Source organism: Toxotes jaculatrix, chromosome 17, assembly GCF_017976425.1.
Source record: "Toxotes jaculatrix isolate fToxJac2 chromosome 17, fToxJac2.pri, whole genome shotgun sequence".
NCBI lineage: Eukaryota > Metazoa > Chordata > Actinopteri > Toxotidae > Toxotes > Toxotes jaculatrix.
In genome coordinates this window covers 17690756-17706247 of record NC_054410.1, presented here as the reverse complement: position 1 = coordinate 17706247, position 15492 = coordinate 17690756, and the positions used below count along the sequence as shown (strand labels likewise).

Sequence of the window (15492 nt, the reverse complement as noted above, 5' to 3'; positions counted from 1 at the left end):
CCCAACGCGGTGCCGCTGCCTCGTTAAACCTGGAGTCGCCGTCAGGAAGGATTAGCTGGCCTGGTTACCGGCGAGAAAACCTGATAAAATTTAAAATAATAACAATAATAAAAAATTAATAAAAAGGTGGAAAAATAACGGATTTTTTTTTATGAAGGTAGTTGTTCCATGGAAGACAGAGTGGAAGGAGACCAACTCAGAGAGAGGATTGCATTCACAGTCTGTGCAAGTGTGTGAGTGTGTGTTAGTCACAGAGTGTGTGCCTCGGACTCCCACTCAGTGATGTAAAACGTGAAGGTGGATTTTGGCATGTGGAGGAGCAGGTGAAAGGTAAGACTCATCACACTTCACTGAGCCTGAATAGCTTTAACTGTCTTATAGTTTGGGGGGGTGGGGTGGGGGGTGTATGGGGCTCCTGTGGCTTCAATCTGTTGCCAAGATGAATGAAAAATGAAAATCCTCCCCTGCACGACTCACTGTTAACCGGCCGTTAACTCGCTCGCAGGAAAAAAGATATTGACACTTGGTTTCATCAGCACACTCTAGGCGTAGTCCCTTCATGGGGCACTAGGTGTGAGGATTTTTTTTTTTTTTGGGGGGGGGGAATGCAAGTAATTCAGTAAATTAAAACAAATCAACAAGAGAAGTGATGAGGCCCCCATGAGGTCTGTGGTGATGAATAGAGATAAAAGTGTCGCCTCAGTTTAGAGAGTGATGTAGGTGTTGAAAATGTGCTGCATTCACTGTGTGAGTTTGGGTGGATGACGACACTTTTCCCCTAGCATTGCAGGATGAAAAGAAAGGGAATCAATGAAGTGGCGTTAAATGAACAAAAAAGAAAAAGTGTCTCATATTGGCCTGGGTTTGGTGACGCCTGTGGATGTGACCGTGGGCTAATTTCTTTTTCACTGGAGACTGTTGCGGCAAAGAGATTGCATCTGTGCACGCTGGGTGACAGGATGACACCAACTCACTTCACAAGGTGGATAAAACCCTCCCCGAGCTGCACAGCAGGGATGACACATGCACTGTATGAAGTTGGAGGCTGGCGCTCTGCTGTGAGTCAAAGTGGCCCTGCAGCAGAGTCCCTTTTTTTTTTTTTTTTGTAGCCTCCCGAGTGGACCAGGATCTCTAAAAGCCTACGGGAGATAGATATAGTGTAGATATATTCTTCCATGTAGATGAGTGCTTGCAAAAAAAGAAAATACCCCTCACTTTCCACACTTCTATCCCGACCGTAAGTATGAGAAATAGGACTGAATTATAAATGAACTGTGCTCCAGCCAAGGGACTCAGCTACTGTCTCTTGTCTGACTTCCGCGGGCATTAATTGAGTATGGCATGGCCACGGTAATTGGGTGCAAATTTAATCTGGGTGTTCTTATCTTCATAATGGAGAGCAAAGTTCAGGGGAAATAGCCGGAAAATGCATTTGTAAGCCATATCTAAAAATATAAAGAGGCGCGTTCAGGAACAATAGTTTGGTGAGCTCAGTCCAATAATTTATCACTCTGGTCTGATCCTTACATCCTGCGCCCATAAATCTGGAATATAAAAGTAGGTTTTTATAAGTTTTTCTTGTGACAAATGAATTCAGGTGCAGGTACCTCAGGGTTTTCGACAAACTGCCGCCCCTGCTGTCTCCAAGCAAGAGGGATGCTAATGGAGGCGAGAGAGGATACAGGCGTTACCGCTGCAAGACAGAGAGGGAGAAAAAGAGAGAGAGAGAGTGTGAGGCGTTTCCATGGCAACCTGTCAGGGGTGTGTTTGGTCCCCGGAGACGGTGAGGAACGGAGGGGAGGAGAGAGATGAGAAGCGAGGAGAAAACTATCCCTCGTTAAGGGTGAGAGGGGGATGGGAAAGGAGATAATGGAGGGAAGAGTGAAGGTGGGATTGCCCCCCCCCACACACACACACCCCAACCCCCTCTCCTATTGTTTGTTTTTCGCTTTCCCATGCTGTGTCCTCCTCACATGCATCCCTTCCTTTCCTCACGCCACCTCCTCTGTTCATTTGGAAGTAACTCCCAGGGCTCGTGACGCCCGTGTTTGCGGTCGTGTGGGAGGGTTTCACGGTTGCTATCAAGAGCCTGAAAGTGTCCGTGTGTTTGAACTCACTTGAGGATGTCGACATGCCACAAAGTTGTTCTTAATCACTTTTTGTTCTCCTTCATGTCTTTATTGGCCATACTAATCACCATGGCCAAAATCTTGACCTCCACGGCCTCATTAGTCAAGGCCCAAACCCCTGCGTTGGTCCCACGTTTTGATGAGCAAACCAGTGACTTAACGTCCCACCCATGTAGCTGCACACAAACCAGCTGGTTGCTTCTTGGCGCTTTTATTTCCCTCAGATGGTCCCAGAAATGTGAAAAAGCAATGTCAGTGTTTGGATTTTATCAGCTGAGTGTTCAGCTCCGTTTCTTTTACTGGTATTGTTGGTGCTTCTATGCTTTGTGGCTATTAGCTTCAACTGAACAGCCACAATGCAGCTCACGTCTTGGCCACATCCATATGACACACCCACAGCAAACTGTAAACAGCCCAAACATCCAGAAGAAAGGAGAAAATCCAACTTTAGCCAAATGGAAGAATTTAGGCATGAACACAAAAGCTCTTGGATTGATTATGTAACACATATCCATAATATTAAAAGAACAAATGCCACATGTTGCATATTCCACACGTGATCTAAAAATCTTTTGAGTTTATTTTGAGAGTTTTGGGGGGTTTTTTTTATTAGTGATTTGATAATTAAGGTATGACAGGAAAATCAAAGGCTCCCAACCAGACCTGAGCCAGGGATGTGGTGGCAGTATCTTAATGTAAGCCACCAGGGGCGCTTGAGTAAAAGCTATCTGATGAATAAATAATTCCTCTCATCAGACTGCAGGTATTTTGTTGGTGGTGGAAATTTGGGTTCATCACAAACACTGGACCTTTTTCCAGTGAATAAACATCCAGATGTGTTATATTCCCTTGACTACTTAAGAATGAAGCAGACTATGACTTAGTGAATTAAAGAATTTATGTTTTTCAAAATTTCTCATGAATATAATGTAGAAGAGAATTTTCACCAGTAGGAATTTGATTCAAAAGGTAAAAGCTTTGGGAGCCTGTATGTCTTTCTCATATGGTGTGGATGAACATAATGGAGGTATGGAAGGATGAAACACGCAGGCTGCACTGCACTGACCTGTTGCTGAAGCCAGTTGAGCAGTGCACTATAAAGCACTCATCCACGGCTCTGAAATAAGTGCTGAAGCTGCTGCACGATCATTGTTGTTACAGCTGATGATCAGGTCTCTGTCAGTCAGCAGCTTCATTTTAGTCGCCAAAGTAAGAACGTCAAGATCTAGTTAAATCAGAGCGCAAAAATAATGAGTATCCACACAAACTGAAGCTCTGTGCATTATTTATTTGCTGTCATGTATTTATTTTTGTTTTTATATCCAAATGTGTGCAGTAATATCCTGTTCTTAACATATTAGTGCACACTTTAAAGTCACACCTACAAACGCCCATTAGAATGACAGTAAAACAGCAGCTGGCTGCTGAGCAGCACCATTATTAATGCAAGGAGTTGGCAAATTCACTCACACAGAGATCTAATTGCTTCATGATTATCTTCTGGGTTTCATTTTTTTTTTTACAACATAACTAATAAATAAAAATGGTGCTCAGCAGCCACCTCATCTTCCACCCGTTGCACCGTATCATAAGCCAGCATTAGGCTTTAAGTTACCATGTGTTACCATGCAATGGTGAGCTAACTTGGAGGGCAAGCATGTTTCAAGTGTTTGTGTGATGTGGTAGTGTCTCTGTGCTTTGGAAAATATTCTGCAGTCATGCAGTGAATATGTGATTTGTAGGACTGAAACATGCAGGAACACCAATTTTATGGGGACATTCTGCGGATTATAGATATATTTCTTTTCTCAGGCTTCAACCAACATTTGTATACAATACAGTTTTTGCAGCATATGACATTCAGACTCAGGAACATTCCTTGAGAGCATATCATCAATTCAGGTCCTTCGCTGCAGGTTCCTGTGTTATGGTAACTAGGCCTTCGGGTTATCGGGCCTTAAAGCAGGAAGGGATGGCCCTCCGCTCACTTAATCTGACTGGACAGGAGAAAAGAAATTGAAAATGCTCAGTTGAACTTTTATTCACCTTCCTTACTGTCCTCAAAGCAGTCTTCCAAAAATATACTGTAAGTCATCTGGAGTGTGCAGAGCAGCACAAAAGCAGCAGACAAAAAGCTTTACTGTCAGTGAAAAGGATTTTCTCTGCAACAACACATGCAATCACACCCCAAGACTCATATTTACAAAGCTTTGAAGTAGCGAGATTTGGCTCCAGTGGTGAAATTCCAAAAACAGAAATATGACGTTTTTCTAAAAAGATTAAATCATAGTACAAATAAAAGCAAACCAGGATGTATAAATCTCATCTCTTAAGACAACCTGTAAGGTTTGGTTTGGAGGAGGACTTTTATGCAGCTTAGGGAGTTCTTAAGCAAAGGGAAAAATGGCTGCAACAAGTGGAGATAAGAGAAAAGTCCTCCTAATGCTGACTTACAAAGATGGGATGAAGTGCTTCAAATTGCAGGGATGAAACCACTTGTAGGCTGTGACTGGCTTTTTAGGTGACTTTAAGAGCTCTGAGGGAGTTTTCTGAAAATAGTCACAAAAACAAAATGCATCTAAGGTTTCGGATTCTAGGTGCTCTAGAATAGAAAAACACTCAGTGGCTCTATATAAAAAAATAATTTATCAGACAAAATCAGAATATTTGTATGCTTCATTTTGTTTAACTGTTATGTAAAGGCAGATAAAGGGATTCACAGATGTCTAATTTAAGACAAAAGATAAAACAGCACCAAGGACGTATGTACAATACACACATCTAACATCACAGAGCAGCAAAAATAGAAATGTGCATCATCATGGGATGATGAAAGTCAGTATAGGAGACAGTGTACTGACTCTCTTAATCTCTGAATGCAGATTTGCCAAAGTAACAGGACAGTGAAGCCTCTCTCCAGATGTAGCCCCACAACCCATTAGCAATGCAGCGAGCTATGGAGTGCTCATTGTTACTGGAGACGAATTTTTAGTTTGACAGGGAAGACATGGCTAGTCTGTGGGGCCCTTTGCTGGAGTGTGATTAGCATTGCAGATGCAGGTTTCTGTAGGCGTAAGTTTCAACAAACTCAAGGTTCCCCTGTCTCCAGTGCATGATTAAAATGTAACAGTGGTGCGTGGGAAACTCACAAGAGCAGAATTATGCTCCAACACACAGAGAGCCTATTTTTTGCTCAGGTATGTTGCACCTCCTCCTGCACGCGCTCCCTCCTCGCTCTTTTCTCTCGCACATAAATACACACAAGGGCTCGACCCACATGGGACGGGAGCCAAAATTGGCTCAAAGCTGCCAGCAGCCATTATTTTCTGCATATATTTGATATCAAAAATGAACGTGTGAACGGGAAGGAGGACATTGCTGGAAATGAGAGGAATGTGAATTTCCTAAAGAAACACAGGAAACGACAGAGGACTGTTGGCAGCATGAAAATGACTCGAGGAACTTTAAAATAACTCTAACCCATCATGAAGCTCTCCATAATAATCATAATAATAATAACACTGTATTCCTGTTTATGTAACCCATCTGAAATGTTACATTACAATCAATGCAGCTTAAGCTCCTTACACAGACAGCCAGTGTCCATTTAAAAATAAATATGTGTGTATTCGCATTAAAATGCCACACACGGGGTCGTTAAGAGCACAGTGTCCATACTGTTCTGTACAGTCCTGACCCGCTGCAGCTACACATCGCATTAATAACTAATAAGGTTATTTGTTGCCTTATTGTGAGTCAGTGTAAAACCCGTGCATCTCATTTTTGGCTTGTAACACAGCGCATAGTAGAGGAAACTGCTCCCGGTTGCTGTGATGACCGACTGCAAACACCTTTGAGGTGCTAAAAGTCAAAATGTTTATAAGTGCCTGTCACTCTTTCTGCTATATATAAACATGCTCGGCTCTCAGCAATGTCAAGAGAGCATAATAGCACACATCCTTCCCATTGAGAAATGAGAAAACGAAGCAACAGGCAGGTCTCTGGAGGACACGCTCCTGTAGGAGATGCCAGTGAGATGGAAAAAAGGCTTTCAGTACAATGGAGCTCTCAGGTTAGTGCAGGCCTCCCTTCCTCTGGCATTATCACATACCCAGAGGAAAGTTGACTTCAGTTGTTCCTCAGAAGCCTATTTCTAGATTATTTAAAAGCGCAGTCTGTAAAAGAAGCTGGGCGCCCTTTTCTTTAAGCAGTACACTCATTAAGACTGTACTGTGGTTTAAGGAGGATGTTTTCTTCCCTTTGAATTAAATTCTCTGAGATTCTGGCAGCTGGTTTTAGCAAAGGTGCAATTTTAGCATGCAGAATGTTTCTCCTGGGTGGCTAAAAACTATGAATATCCACAAATGTCACCTTTTCACTGCCTAAAAAAAAAAGCACAGCCTTATTTTTGCTCAACCACTATAATCTGACTTTATTCAGTATCTCAATTTTAGAGCAGTGAATTCATGAAAGTTGGTAGCTGCTTGTGGATAATAGCAAAATAGCAGTAACTCAGTGACTGTCATTTACTGTTAAACACAAATTAACACCATTTAAAGGCTCGGTTCAACCAAACTACATGGACAAAAATGTATTATTAGATTTCTATATATGATTCTGTCTCTAGCCTTAATTAAATAGAAGTGAATGACATTTTGTTTGCGGCACATTTGGAAAATTTAATTAATATATAATAATAATTTGTCTTGAAACGACATCTCTGTTTTTCTGTGTTACCCACAATCCTCTCTGTGACAGTTTTAATTATTTAATTATTACTTTCTAACAAAGAAATAGTACTTAAACCATGAAGATTGTTCACTGCATGTTATAAAAAATTCCATCAAAGTATCAGAGAAATAATATTACTTTATTTTATTCCAAAAAAGTCTGGGTGGGTTTGGCAGCAGACAGACTTTAATGGGAACAGACATGAGAGGCGAGGAATTAAATATGACATAAGCCAAGAGCCAGATTTGATATCAGAGTGTCAGAGTACCTGCCCGCCCTCCTACCCTAACCCCCATCTCTTTCCATTTTGGTATTTATTTGAACAGTGAGACCCATAACCCTGCATCTCCAGGAGATCTGCCTGCATCTGGCCCATATTCTATCATTAGCTCCCCCGACCTCTCTCCCGCTACCTCCCTCCATCTCTGCCTCTGCAAATTTATTTTAGTCGTACATACAGTAAAAATGATTGAAACGCGTTAGGGAAAAATGGATTACACATTGTGCAGGTGATAGAAATGAAAGCCCTGAGGGGTTTATGAAACTAAAACAAAAGGAGACAGAAATGAGTAAGGAAAGGTTATAAAGACCTTAGTGAATTGGATAACAGAGCGGAAATGATGCCAAAAGTCAACAGGGAGGCATTTTTGGAATGTCATTCAAAGTGCACGAACGGCGCAGCGTAAAATAAGGTGAATCTGCCACGGAAAATGAAAGCAAGAGGGCTGGTGGGTGAGTGGGAGTGATTTCTAAATTAGACGTTTTGACTGAAGAGCAGAATGTAAAGACAAATTAGGTCTTTTACTATCCTGAATTCTAAATTTCAGTGCAACTTTAAAATTAATATGAGCGTGCAATAACTGCAAGGCTGATATTGATTGTTTTTGCTTTCATGTTTCTCTCCACCATGTGTTTGGTGTCCGGTGGATTCTGATGCGCTTGGAGCAGCAATGACGATAAATTAAACATTACTAGCTGTAAACTTAAGCATTTCATTGCCCTGTAAAGTAAGGATAAGGCAACATCTGCACTGTGGTTGCTATCATGCAACATGAAATTTTTATTACCAGCAAAATAAAAAGTCTAGTATAAATAGATACTATACATATTCGGCCTCCTGGCCCAGTCAGGGTGTAATAAATGACACCAGGTGATAAACAAACACAAATCAAACTGATTTCCTGACATCATATGCACGGTAATAAAAACAACTGCTGATTGCCTGTCATGTGTGATAGAGGGAACGAGACTGCCTGCTGTTGTATATTTCAGAACAAATATTGTTCCAATCTAAAATGGTCAATATGGCTTTTTTCCACCTCTGTGACAGGATGCAGGATGGCTTTGCTGGAGTGCTCGGTAACAGCACAAATAAAAACAGTGTGTACGGGTACAGACAGGTTGTTTGTTCAGATAGGGAACCGAGCAGCGCTCCCAGGGAACACCTGCTATACTGTAGTAACGACCCTGTCAATACGATTGGCCCGGCGAGCTGTGGTCTTAATGCACTCACCCCCTCATCATTATAAAGCACTTCAAAGAACACAAAAGGCCATTAAACCCACAGCATAGCACCAGGCCTGTGTGTTTCCAGTTGTGGTGCCTTAGGTCTCTCAGCTGTCCTGTTGAGTGGACGCCAGCACGCTGGCTGAGCCTCTGTCTGAGAGCACGCTCCTTGCCGTGGGGCCATGGTGGCTGGTTGATGGCCAAAGCCACAGATTCAGTGGCTTTTTAGGGTGACAGTATCAGCGCCACATGCCCTGCAACGGCTGCTGTGTCCCTCTGTGCTGCTGCCACACTGAGCATCTGAAATGAGGGTAGTTGTGCAGAGCTGCCTTTCATTCAGGGTAATTATGATTTGGATTTTTTTTTCCTCATTCAGTTTTAGTTGTTGTAGCAGATGTAAAACTGCTTGGGTAGTTTTGTTGTTGTTTGGTGTATTTACATTTTGAATCAATACAAAATTCTTCTCAAAATGATTTGCATTCAAAGGACTCCTGGCTCCAGCAACAAATTGTCCTTAGCATCTGGTATTGTTTTGATTCCTTGAGGAAATGAGTAAATGACCTAAGACTTAATTTAACTTGGGAAGTTTTACATAATTATGTAGGTAGATTGTCAGTGACTTTTTCCATTGAGACAAAGTCACACGAGAGGTGTGTTTTCGGTGGTGTTTCCATAGTTCAGTGGAGAGAGGACCGTGACTCTGGAACTATAGTTGGAGAAAAAAGGTTTGAAGCGATGTGGGTTGTTTGCCTGAATACATCAGAGATGCTGGAGACAGCCACAGATGACTTTTCCATCAATACCTTTCTCTTTATCTGACTGTGCAGAAAACGCATTTACAGCGTAAGACAGGCAGAGAGGAGGATGACAAAAGAGCAGCAGAAGTAATTTCATTCAAATTCCATTCAGCTCCACTGTATTGCAGAGGGGGCAAGAATCTCAGCAGCAGACATCTCAACACCTCGGCCCGTAAAAGTGAAACTACAGCCGAGCCATGGTTAGAAATTACAAGTGTTTTTTTAGGGAGGAAATGTGGGTGAATTTGACCCATTAAAGACTGAAGACCAGTTTATACCTGTCTGTTACCCACCTCCGTAGAAATGTAACTACACCTTGCAGTGATGCAGACTGTGATTGGTCTCATGGACAAGCACAGAACATTCACCCCCTCTCTCTTCTCTGTGTTGCAGTAATCTCAGTAGAAGTAACTGTTGTTCAACATTTTTTAGCTCCAAATCCAACAAGATCCACTCAGTTTCAGTTGCCGTTGTTTGAAGCACACACACAGTGGCAGAGAAACCCCAGAGTGCAGAGTGACGCACACGTATAAAAGCTGTGTAGGCCACTTGCGTAGGCTCTGCGTCGATCCCGCGCAGAAGTATAAACCGTCCTTGACACTGGCTGAAAAGCAGTGTTTCACTACCGTCTCTATGTGTGTTACACTTATAACCACACCTACCAGTGGTTACACACCTGAAGCACACACTGCTGCATCCACCACCAACATTTTTAGAATAGCTAGTTACTCTTTACAATAAAACTAGTAGGTTAAAATGTGGGGAATTCAAAATAGAAATTGGAAGCAAACCTATCTGACTAGAAAAACTAGAAAAAGTGTTCATTTCAATAATTGGAAGTTATATGGTCATGGAAATATAAAGACTAAAACTAAATATGAATAAAAGGCAACTAAATCAAAGCATTTCTAGTCTCACCTGAAGTGAAACTTATCTAAACTGGTATTTTTTAAAAAAATGCAATATCAAAATAAAGTTAATTTCATTCCATTTCAGAACAAATTTGGTGTCTGTAAACACCAACAAATTTTTAGAGCAAATCTGAAGAATCTGGGTTTTGCAAATGGGATGTTGCAACCCCACCCACACACAGATTTTGAAACTGATAACATGGCAGGTTTTATACATAAACATCTTGCTGGGGCACAGCATTAATGCAAGCTGTGCAAATTTTGAGTGATTTCATGTTTGTGCTTGTTTGCCAAAATAAGAGCATTTGCCGTAATGCTGTGAGATTCTTTCAAGCCAGCTGGCAAACACACTGGAATAAATGAAAGTGTTTCACTCTGTAATTGTGCGAGAGTGTTTGGTGAAAGACGGTTTCTGCAGAACAAATATTTCGGAGCTATCTGAGTGTCACACATTGGAGTGGATAAGCGAACACAGAGCTGCTGTTGGGACAGTGACAATTTGACGAGAGAACATTCTGGCTGTGTTGCATTTCCCTAATCTTGCAAAAATGTGCAAGCATTCCTTCTCACAGTGTTTGTCAGCTGCTTTGGGGATTAATTAGCATAGCAGTGTTGGAAATGGATCCACTGCAGAAGAAGACTGCCCCTTATTTCGCACGCTGCTAGTGGGCCAGCATCACACTCCTGCGTCTCACAGCTCGTACTTCAGGAAACTCTGAGAAAAAGAGACTATAAACTGTGTGTGTTACTCTTAGCAAGGTGTTACTTACGTCAGTCAGGCAAATGTCACTTGGTAGTATTACATACACCTTTACATGAAACAATACTGTGACCTCCCTTGTCACTTAAAACACTTGTTGGGCTAATGATAAAATTCAGATGTAAAAGGTGTAAATGGCACGCTATTTTCAGATGTGAGGAGTGTGTACCGTGCACATTTTAATTGCAGTTTTCCAAACCTGTTAAGTGACTCAGGCACAGCAACGACTATGGGGCGAAACCAAGGCGTTAATAAATGAATTCACAGGTATTTATGTTCACTGACTTCACCGCTGATACAGATGCTTCGCCGTTTAAAAGTTATATTGCACTGAGCTACGGTCCTCTTGCTTGTTACTGTTATTGCATTTTACATTTTATTCCTTTGATAGATCTCATGGCTTTGACTTTGTAGAATAAACCGCTCAAGGCTGTGTTTTACATTTCGGATTGATTTTAGATAATTTTGTGATGTTTGTACAGTCAGGAAGTTCTTGTACCTTTATAATCGTTACAATCTTGGTTCCGGTTGGTTGATCAGCTCCGGTGGTTACTGGTAGAAATGCTAATAGTACGTTTCTGGATTATTTTTACTTGAGTAGAATTTTGCTACTTTGCTTAAATTTTCCTCAAGTTAGAGCTCTCACAAGAGCATTGCTCTGAATTTCACCCTCAGACATTTGCAGTGTTGTTAAGCCAGTGGAGCCTTTTTCTGCCAATGTGATGAAAAAAAAAACACCCAATAAGACAGTATAATGAGATACTTTCTCAAAATAATGACTTACTTATCTCGAAATAATGACTTTATATCTCAAAGTAATGAGAAACTGTCTTGAAATAATGACTTAGTTCCTCAGAATTATGAGAACTCAAGTTTCTCTTTATTTTCTGGGATTATTTTGAGAAAGTTTCACATTAAAATGACTTGTTTTGGTCAGCACATTGGTGCTAATGGGTTTCCATAGTTAAGTGCATTAATACATTTCTTTTGTGATTCTGTAAGTAAGTTTCACTTTAATTTCCCAAAATGCCTTTTCACTTCTCCCAGAGATAGGGAAGTGTAATAAAGCCATTCAGCTGGGTCTGTAATAGTAGTAGAAGGGGTGCTAAATTTCCCCGCACTGAAAAAAAAAAAAAAACAGTGTGATGCCCTCTTCTCAAAAATGTTCTCGCTGCAAAAAGATAGTCTGCAGACTAACCTTTTTCCAAACACACCAAATAGGACATGGCTTGTTGAGCTACAAAATCTTGAAGGAAATGAATTAGGCAATTTGTTGCTGATTGCTCTCTAAAAAGTAGGAATGCTATTTCTGTGAGCAGCTAAGTGGTTGTAATGTCTCCGGCCATTTATCAGTTTTAATGGATCATTAAAGCTGAGAGAACTTGCAGGGTGCACTCAGGTTGCCAAGACATGTGCTAAGTGCATTCTGCGTTTCTGCTTGGACAGGACCTGGATCACTGAGCTCAGGCGAATTTGGATGGACAATTTGCGAAGCAGCCACTCATCTCTCCAAAATCAGTATTTCTTCATGTGTTATTTACGCACTTGACAAACCCAAAGATGTTTAGAGTTCAGGTTTTCCAAAAAATCCTGGTGCAAATGGGAACAATCTATATTCATTTCTTCTGTGCAGCTTTATAATATAATCTGATGAAATATACAAAAACAGATAAATAAGACTATTAATTTGATTTGTTATGCACAAGAAACTTATCATCAAGAACACCACCTTTAAGATATTTAAATATATTTTTATTATTTTGTATTATATACAAATAAGATTCAACCTCATTCACTTTTTCTAAATTCTGTATATTCTGTATATTTGTCATTTTTTAGTAAACCGTCTAATTATTACTAACAACTAATAGTAATAACTACGAGTAATAGTAATAAGTAATAACCACCTCAGTTAGAGGCACAATAGGAATAGCACATTGCCCAGTCTTACAAAATACTAATGTTAAGGACAAAAAAAAAAAAAGTGTTATAAAGAAAAGAGACACCAAAGATTCCTCTGCATCTTCTTCTTGCCTTTGATCATCTGTGCAGTGATCTAACTTAGGCCCTGAGAAATGAAAAATAAGCCGGAGTACAAATGTGCTAACGTCTAGATTTGAAATAGTTCAACAAACAGGCAGCATACATCGCTTAGAAATGTCTCTGATAACTGCAGCAGCTGCCACTATTTATTCTGCTCCTCTGTGTTTCATTGATAGAAAATAGATGAGGTGATAATGGATGTGTGCCACCAGTAGTTCTCCATCCTGTGTACGACACAGGCTCTGCTACAGAGGCCCCCCTTTGTCCTCAGCTTCTCTGTATTGATTTTCTGGCATATGCTTGGTTTTCTTGAATGGTACAATTTGTAAGATTCATAATATTGGGGACGGCTCAGCTCCTGCATATAGAGAGAGTCTGCAGAGGGACAAAACTGCTGGGCTTCACTCTGCCAAAAAGGAGTCGAGCTAAATGATTTTCTGTGCTACTTTCTCAGCTAAACAGACTTTAAACTAGCATTCTCTGGAGATTTTCTTTTTAGGATCCCAGTCGTTTAGGTGAATACATGAGGGAAACACTGTTTAAACTCATAATAGTTGTATCTAAATCACCCTTCATTCAAGCAGAGGCAGTATGAAGTCTGGTCGTTCTGGTGCAGCGGTAGAAATTCTTCTTCCCACTCAGTCTCAAGGCTTTCAAGTGGATATCAGACTGTGCATAATGTTTTGGAATATTTATGCATGCATGTGAATATGAGTTAGCCTGGGATTTCAGTGCATTTAGAGAACATTTAACTGGTCCAAACCAGCTCCATTCCCAAAAGGGTTCACATTTGCCAGTCTCTGGCTACATTCACAGGCAGCCAATTTAGGGGAAGGTGTAAAAGGCAGGTAATATCCTGTGAAAGCAGCCAGTAAGCTCTCTCTCTCTCTCTCTCTCTCTCTCTCTCTCTCTCTCTCTCTCTCTCTCTCTCTCTCACACACACACACACACACACACACACACACACACACACACACACACACACACACACACACACACACACACACACACACACTAATTTGATGCTGTTACATTAAGTCTGTGTATCTGCTTTCTGGCGTAAACAAATCACAGGAGAAGAGCTTCTGTCTCAGTCACAGTGAGCCTCAGGCTTCTGTCACAGCTGTAGTTAGAAATCCACGAGCAGTAAACGGCAGTCAGTGCTTTTACTGCAGGGACAGTTTCACCCAAAGAAGAGATACAGCAGGGGAATGGACTAATTATTGATCTGAACTACTGACCAGTACAAACTGCAACAAAGCAGTGAAGAAGTGAAATCAAAAGACTCAGGATCAGACTCAGGAACCTGATCTTGTGAGAAATTTGTTTGTATCTGAAGCTCTGACCAAAAAAATCAGTACATAATATCTGTAAATTGGAATAAATATAAAATGACAGGCTGCATGGACCAAAGACTGCGACTCCTAAGGCAGGGGGGTACGTTTCATAGGATGTGTGTTTATAGTGATTCTGAACAGCGACTGCTCCTGCAGCGTCAAGCCACTTTGCTTCATGCCTCTGACTGGCATTGTCTCCATAACAACAGCAGCCGGGGCTGCTGGGTATTGTAGTATTTGGACTGACTGCCACACTAAGAAGATGGACAAATCTCAGTTTCCCAGAATCAGAGTTGAAACTATTGAAAGTGGTGACCATAACATAAACCTGCTGGGCTGTGACAATATCTGGGAGAGTCCTGTGAAGCAGCATTGAGGAGACTGTTTAATGATTTGAAAAACACATTTCTGGAACCAGCAGCTGCTCCAACTTTGAAACTCTTATCAGATTATGATTAAAAATACGTACTTTCTGAAAGATATGATGTAAACCTCTGTGAAAATATGGAAAACAGATGAAATCATCTGGCAGAATATCTAAGTAATGTAACTGATTTGTCTTTTGTTTATTTGCTAGAGAACAAGGATTTTAAAGTTGTGTGGTGTATAACCACTGTGGAATTAACCCGTGATGTTTGCACCTGGGAATGTGGGGCAAAAACATTTTTGGGCACTTGTTAATGCTCAGCATCATCTGCGACTTCCATGTTCCCATCAACTACGGTGCACACAGAGACCGAAGGGCCAACCAACATCTCCAGTGCTTTGTTCAGTCTGCGGGCCAATCAGATTTGAGAAACAAATTGGATAAGTGTCACCAACCTATCAGCTTGGGGTGCTGCAGCAACGACATATTGTTAGTCATTTTCAATTTGAACATCTAATGTTTTACATTTCCATCTGTGCAAGTGACAGAACGTGATCTGTATCTGATTTACTGCTGATGTTCATGTTGTCGATTAACTTCCACTAAACGTCTGACATGCTAACAGTGTCCATGCTGAGCGCAGTGCCACAGTCTGTCAGAAGGGGCTGACGAAAATGACTTTTATCCTGTCAGTCCAATGTCACTTTGGCTGTCACACTGACTCGAATTCCCTTGCCGGAGTGAATTCTCGGGACTGACAGCGGAGATTGCTAATCCGTCAGAATGATTTGGTGACAGGCGAAAGTGCTAATCCTCCCATGTTATTCAGTGCCAGTGAGGACTGCCTAATCCCTCGCTGAGGGTCTGATGTAAAAAGAGATGACGCTAACTAAACGCCTCTCTAGGAAAAT

General features: G+C 41.2%; 1 protein-coding gene across 1 annotated transcript in view; it reads left to right on the top strand.

Moving 5' to 3' along the window:
- The first annotated feature begins 260 nt into the window (after positions 1 to 260).
- The window catches only part of lingo2b (leucine rich repeat and Ig domain containing 2b), a 28679-nt gene continuing 13447 nt past the window's right edge, over positions 261 to 15492 (top strand). The window contains exon 1 of the mRNA XM_041060920.1: positions 261 to 330. The gene's annotated coding sequence lies outside the window, so the exon portion shown is untranslated. The remainder of the gene's footprint in view (positions 331 to 15492) is intronic.